A 5,912-nucleotide genomic window follows, 5' to 3' on the forward strand; every position below is an offset into this window, starting at 1 on the left:
GGAAGTTGGCCCTGCTTGGGTGCCCTCTCTTTGACAGAGAAGCTGAGGAGGAAGGGATGGGAAGGAGGAAAGAAAAGGCAGATTTCCACGTTGACTTTGCTCCTTTGATTATTTGTTCACCTTCCTTTTTTTTGCCCCTGAATAGGGCTGCAAGGCTTTGAGGGAGGCAGAACGAGATCACAACCTACATGCATGAGAGCAAGAGGATAACTCCAGGGATAACTATATTATAACAACCCACTGCACAAGCAGCAGTATCTTAACACAAGTGTATAGATACATGAAATAAAAGCCTTTCCTCATACCCATGGGCTTCCCCATGCAAACAATGCCTCCGTTTCTGTGTACAGTGCTCTTAAGGTTTAAAACCTTGTTATTTGTTATGTACCATTATAATCCCCTTCTCTATCTCAGCATTATTGGCAGGGATTTGAAGCCTGAACTTGCAGCAGAGGCTTCCAGCCCTCACAGAGAGACCTTGCTGTGTATTAACAGACACAAAGGTGCTGGCACCCAGGCCTGGGCGTGGAACCCCGTGTGGTGCCCACGGAGCTGGGGCCACCAGGGGCAGGCTGCCTGTGCGGCCAGGGCACAGCAGCCTCACAGCTCCTGCGCACAGGGCAAGCCCGGCTCCTCAGAAAGCCCCATTTGGGTATTTCTGAAGGGAGATTTTTCCCCAGAAAAGAATGCAAGTGCAAGTCCCAGGAAAGAAGATGTTATTCTTCACGGAAAAATCAAAGAACTTGGCTAAAGGCAAATATAAAAAAAGGGAGGAAAAGCATTCCATGAAATTCTTAAAACACAGCAGCAGATGCGAAAGGCTGGGATTTCTTCAACAAGGATATTTTTAGCAGAGAAGCTGTGAGGCCCCTAAACACCAAAGCCTGTTCCTCGCTCCCTGCTCACCCCACAGTGGAGCGGGAAGCACTGGCAAGTTCTTGTCTGCCAAGGCAGGAAAAGACAGAGCAGTTTGCTCCACATGGCCATGAAAGCAGGGAAAGGGCTACACCTCACAACGAGTCAATACCTCCGTACCTGAAACCCGGCCTCAGTTTCACCAAAAATTCTTCTTCACCTTTGATAGGACTCCCAAGATATTGCTGTGCCATCTGTAAGGCTGTTTCATGACAAACAGGCATGAAGGCCAGAAGAAGATGAGCACCCATCCCATCAAACTCAGGTCTCAACAAGGACTTTGCATCACGAACTGGAAGCCCCGCGGGAAGGCTGGGGCAGGGAGCGCCGCGGGAGCTCTCCAATGGCAGCAGAGCTTGTGTCTCACCACAGTGCGGAAGGAGGAACAAATGCAGGAAGCAACTCTGCACATCCCTGTCCATGCCGATTTGATCCAGAAACCGGTCGAAGCCACTAAGTGACAAGCAGCAGCACTGCGTCTCCCTGTGCAATTCAGATAGGGGCCTGACAGAGTTAAGAAAATAATGTATTGCTTCTTATTATCAGGTTGTTTTTATTCTTTGAGAGCAAATTTTCACACAAGCCCAGAGCTTCCTTCAGAAACAGATGAAACGCTGGGCGCTCCAGCCCTTTGCAGACTTGTGTACACAATTAGGCTCTCGCTGTTGACAAACCTGTCGGAACAGGAGTTTCCCAAGGATGCCACATACGCTGACTTTGATCTTGCATTTATGATCTGTATTCAAATTATCTATAGGCTTTGTTGGAAAGAGAGAACTCAATCAACATGCCACTGATCGTTTCTTGTTACCCCGATATTGTGATATGAGTGGATCTGACTCTAATCTCAGCACTGTTAATACCGATTAAAACCGAATAATTACACATTTATATCAACCCTGGCAGTAGAGTCTCCCTTGTCCTTCAGCATTAGCAAGTGAAGGTCTGAAGCAGCTGATGCCCTGAGAGGCAAAAGATGTTTCAAAGAATGAAAAGCAGAGAAAGGCCCTAAGAAGGGAGGCGAGCCAAGGGGCAGCAGTGCTCCCGAAGCCAGGGAGGGCTCGGGGTGGGCAGCGTCTGAACCTGCTGCACATTCCTCTCCAAGGTGCTTTCCCCGGCGGATTCAGTCAGCGCTCTAACCCACCAGCCCACGCGCAGCGGATTACGGTAATTAAAAAGGCAGCCACACTCTTCACTGGAGTAGGTAACAAGGCACAGAGAAGCTGTCAGAGACAATTCAGGGTAGAGCAAAGCGATTGCCGTCTACACAACTAACGCAGGATGAAAGGTGCTTTGTACAGGCGAGGGATTATCTCCTACTACCCAAATCCAGCACAATTTGCACAAATCCCCAGACCTTTTCTTCTTAGCATATCCTGCACTATTTACTTCAGGTTTAGGAGAACAAAGTGTTCTTGGAAAAAAAAACAAACAAGCAAACATACAAATAAAATCCAAACTCTATTGTAATTACAAGACCAGGTAACACACACAAATAAGGGATTTACAGTAATAGTGGTAAGCGCTGGCCTTCATCACAGTCCTGCTGTGCTGCGTGCTGTACAAACCCCAAAGTAAGAGAGACTGCTTGTCTCAACAGAGGAGTCATTTTTCAGATCTTCAAAGCCCCTCTGCCACAAGACACAATGCAGCTTGCCTGGAAGATCTATGACTTCAAAGCCCTTCAGACCATACAGCCAGTAAGAACAAAACAAGAACCCAAACAACACCTACAAGGTAATATATTACTGTGGAAATACTGCTTTGTTTTTTTTTTTTTCCGAATTGGTTTAAGGTATTTCAAGTTTACAAAAGAAAAATAACTTTCAAGGAGTAGGATTGTTGGTAACTGTTGGTTTAATTATCTTTCCAACACGAAAGAGAAAAAAATCAGCAAAACATCTAATTGAATAGTTTGCTATAGAAAAAGATCAATTTTTGCAGATTTTTTTTCCATAGAAATAAGATTCTGGATGAAAAATACAACCCTCTGTTCCTAACTAGACAAGAGATGAAAGGATGTCCTGAGCTCTTCCTCAAATCCAAGGTTACCTGAAAAGTCACCATCTCCTTTCATCAGGTCCTCACCAATGACATAAGCAGCAGCAAAGCTAAGTGAGAGGCAAGAGCCATGTTTCCAAGAGAGCTACCCTTTCTCCCACTGAAATTTTGATTTTAAAAGATTTCACTCCTTTCAAGACTGGGAGCAGTTCTAATCATTTTTCCTTGTTATTCTGTTAAGTCAGTAATTCTTCAGACCAGTGGCTCTTATAGCCTGCGTACAGACTTTGGCACAACAGACTCCCAATTTCCTACAGCAACTTAATGTTCCAGAAGTAATTAGAGAAAAGTCCCATTTTTTAAAGTTACGATTCAGGATTGGATGATGCTACTGTTTGAACACTGCCAATAACAAACTCTATATTTTGTTGTTCTCCCCCCCGCCTCTCGAAAAAGCCTTACAGGGAGCTTTGTCCATCCCAATGTCAAGGACTCTCTTACTGAACATAATTAAAGTAAATCAGCTAGAACCCAACGTTATACAGCCAAGAGAACCCAAACAGCCGTGACTCTGCCCGTGAGCACTGTTAGCCCTCTGGTTCCTGCAGCTGCGGAGAACTGAAGTGCAAACCACAAATATCTTCTGCTCCAGCCGTATTCGCGACACGGCAAGGGCAGGTGCCCCAGGCTGCGCTCCTCACGTCTCGAGTGGCCCAGGCCTCTGCCCCAGCCCTGCAAATACAAGCTAGGCTCCCCCGTTCGGAGGGCCCCGGGCTCAAGGCGGGACAAGTTCCGGCCTTCTGAATTAACCAAGTCCCTCTTAAGCAGCCGCTTCCGTAAGCTGGAGAGGAGCCAAGGAGATGAAGAGCAAGACAGACCCATGAAGAGCAAAGCAGTGCCCGCCTGGGGCTCAATCGGAGATGTGGAGACTGGTGCGCCGGGGCAGAGCATAGGCCGGGCCGCTGCCACGAGCCGCTGCTTCCATCCTTCCCGGGGCGGCTGCTTTGCACACGGGCAGCACTCGGAGGCAGTGGGAAGCGCAGCTCAACAACAACAAAACGGGCAGGGGAAATTCAGCAGGAATGAAGAGGTGTGATGAGGTGCAACGTTAGTAACCCCCGTTGTGCCCACTGCAGGCAGAGCAGTCTCTTTGATGCACGATCACGGGGCACCTCACTTGGTTGCCTTGACAAATGGCTTGCTCGGATTCTGAGAGGGGAAGAAAAATAATAAAAAACTCTACCCTTGGGTCATGCTACCCATCCAACTTATAGAAATCGTTTATCATTTATCTGATAGCTTAAGCACATCTGCATAATAAGTTGCACACAATCAGAGAAGCTCTCTATATTTCACAAATCTTTAGCAATACATTTTTTAATAGAAAACATCAATCCCAAGTAGCCCGAAGGAACAATCCCTCTTTAATCATCCACCACGCTGAGGACTAATTTTAGACAAAGGCTCAACGCTACAAGTCACCTACACCATGTAAAAAGGCAGATGATTCCTAAATTCACTGGGAAAGGTTCAATCGCCTTTTCAAAGCCAGGTTGCAGATCCAGCTTTAATTACTACAGGAAATTATTTCTACAGCAATACTCAGCAAGGCTTTACAATAAATGCTGTCTGATCTGTTCCTGCTCAGCCTTGAACTCTTTGTGGAATATTTGTAAATGTAATGGGTACTTCACTTCCACCGCCGCTGCTGAATAATTCATACGGTGCAAGATCCTCGCACGGTTCCGCGAATCAAGAGACTTGGGGTGCTCTGCGACGTGTAGTTGTGTTAATGGATTAAAACAGGTTTGGGCTTTGTTTTCGGCTATGAAACCAGTTAATTTATCAACAGGAAAAGAAGGCCGGTTCATATACCACGGGTTCACCTTAGAAGCGCACCTCAGTGCATGCATAACAGAACTTAACAACCAATAATATATGTATCATCCTGTATTGTCCAAAAAGCCAAAGAAACGGCAAAAGGGAATGTTGAACAGGTGTGGATCAGTCAAAATATTTGATTTCTTTTTTTCTTCAGGTATTTCATTCAGACTCAACTTTTTTTTTCCTCTAATGAAAGAGCATTTTGAAACATCATTTTGTAAAGCAAAAGAAGAAAAGAAAGAAATCAGAACTCGTCTCCATTCAGTAAATGTCAGAACAGTTAGCTCTAGCGCTTTCAAGATATTTCTCTCTAGCTCCCTTCCAAGCAGAATTGTCAAAATCGCTAAGATTTCTTGAGCAGTTTCTGTTTCAACAAAATGACATTTTTCAAGAGAAAAATGTCGTGATTTAAAAAAAAAAAATCAAATCCAAAATTCAACAAACCTGAACATCTCTGATCCAATTGTCTTTGACAAAAGGAGATGTCTCAAAAATCCAAGGCCTTTCTTTGGTTGAGTCCACAAACATCGGTTTGACACATCCAGGTTGAGCCTGTAAGTTCCTTTCAGGGAACCACGTAACAGAAACAAGCACAACATGAACCCTCGAGAGCTGGAGACACCTTCAAACGTGTTCAGGGCTAAGCAGGGCCTTTCCTAGCCCACTATTCTTAATCAAACCACAGCATTTTAATTTGTAAAATTCCAGATTCTACCCTTAAAAACATGAGGGCAACAACTGCTTGTTTTTGGGCCTTCATCACCAGAGCGATGCACTGACCGGACCGATCTGCACTGACACCTCCGTGGCTCTTGCAGATCTTTCCACACATGTTGCTGAAACCTGCATTCAAATCCTCACTGCCAGCCCACCCACCAGCTGCATTACCTTTCACCAGGCTCTCCAGTACTAACGCTTATTTCCCACCTGGTCACTGCAATTAGGAAGGAGAGATGTGACTGGACAAGAAAACAGCTGTGTTGTCTCAGCCAAGTGAAGTTCAGTCATAACAGGAAAATTCACAGTTGACGCGTATTGCTGGTGTTGTAAACCCTGCTTCCAAAGCCTTGTTGCGGGGTATTGCTTCCATTTTCACAATGTTAGAAGCAAAT

At 45.4% G+C, this 5,912-nt stretch overlaps 1 long non-coding RNA gene across 1 annotated transcript; it reads right to left on the minus strand.

Annotated features, from left to right (window-relative positions):
- Positions 1 to 3,902: 3,902 nt before the first annotated feature.
- On the minus strand, positions 3,903 to 5,603 carry LOC112945423. Its single transcript, XR_003249004.1, has 3 exons — positions 5,581 to 5,603; positions 5,245 to 5,362; positions 3,903 to 4,125 (listed from the first exon to the last, which is right to left on the minus strand). It is a non-coding gene; the product is annotated as an uncharacterized LOC112945423 (long non-coding RNA).
- Positions 5,604 to 5,912: the final 309 nt, after the last annotated feature.

The sequence above is a fragment of the Nothoprocta perdicaria genome, unplaced genomic scaffold (assembly GCF_003342845.1).
Source record: "Nothoprocta perdicaria isolate Ctin4 unplaced genomic scaffold, notPer1 scaffold_189, whole genome shotgun sequence".
Lineage (NCBI taxonomy): Eukaryota > Metazoa > Chordata > Aves > Tinamiformes > Tinamidae > Nothoprocta > Nothoprocta perdicaria.